Source organism: Etheostoma spectabile, chromosome 24 (genome assembly GCF_008692095.1).
Source record: "Etheostoma spectabile isolate EspeVRDwgs_2016 chromosome 24, UIUC_Espe_1.0, whole genome shotgun sequence".
Taxonomy (NCBI): domain Eukaryota; kingdom Metazoa; phylum Chordata; class Actinopteri; order Perciformes; family Percidae; genus Etheostoma; species Etheostoma spectabile.
This window is the reverse complement of record NC_045756.1, coordinates 8,349,724-8,351,091: the sequence shown is the minus strand read 5'-3', so window position 1 is coordinate 8,351,091 and position 1,368 is coordinate 8,349,724.

The following is a 1,368-nucleotide window of genomic DNA, read 5'->3' as shown; positions in this document are numbered from 1 at the left end:
AAATAACAGGTAAATGCATATAGTATTCTGTCAAATAAGGAAACAGACTCATTGCTTTTACTGTTTGCGGACTGTAACCTCTGCGTAGTCATTCGTTAGTCCACCCCCCCCCCCCCCCCCCTCCCCGAGTCAGGAAAAATCCTGATTACAATATAAACGTGTTTGTGAAATGATAACCCAAAAACAAAAACAATAGTAAACTATGCCTGCTTTGTATTAGTACTTTTGCGTTAGTGAGAATTTAGTACTGAGTATTTTCTTCTGTTGGTAACAGGAACAAAATACACAGGCACTTAAATAACGCTCTTAAACGCGCCTAAATAGCTAATTTACAAAGAAAAGAAAAACTCTGCTATAGTGTGCCATACCTGAAAACCCAAGTTTTCTGCCCTCAAGCACAGAGTTATTATTATATCATTGATTGGATTTAGCTGGCCCGTGGGGATGACATACGTTAACTTTTGAAAATGGTCTGGCACTTGATGTGACGCCTCAAACAGTCAACCCGTTCTGAGCCATCCGTCCCATTAATCCTCAGTTTCAGATGAATCGTGATCCAAAAGAAAATATAAAGGACATCCGTCAGCAGTGAGAGGGGCTTCCCCTCGAGGGTCTTATCCTAAGAGCACTGATTGCCATTGTGAATTATCTTTTTCATACCAGGAATGCGCGAGCCGCTTTGAAACGCAGTGAGGAAAAAATCCACAGTAAGAAAACAGTCTCCAAAACATGGATAATACCATTTAAGAAACTGTCTCATTGGTCTTTGAGAAAGTCTGAGCTTTATCTTAGCACATAACAAGCCGTGCATTTATAAACTACAGCTTCAATTGGATAATTGGATCAATTGCAGGAAGATTAATTGCAGCTGCGTGTTAGTACACTTTATACTGGACTGCCGCAAAAATTGTCATCAGTGGAAGAGTGCTAGCTATTGCCATTATTCCCCCAGCGTCTTTATATGTGTTTATTCTTACAGTATGGGTTTAAAGTCCACCAGGAAGACGGACGCGTTGTATAAAAGTTGGCAATAATGTTTTTGCAGTTAAAAAAAGTCTTATGTAGAACATGTTTTTCTGTTCAAGATATATAAACGTTGACATTTGTTTTAGTGTTTAGTTTGTATTGCAGAAATCCACATCTGAAAAGGTTATATTAGCCAATACAGAGCAAAGAAAGAACCAACTCCATTATGTCATGTCCTTGAGAAGATGAAGACACGTTACTGTAAGCCAAAGAGAGAAAATAGGATTTAGGGATGTCTGGGCCAGAATTTATACTTCCTTGTTCTGCGATAAAGTGCTCTATAATCTGAAAATAGAGTTTTCTTTAAAATATTACATTTGAAGGCAGAGGATAGAGAGGAGG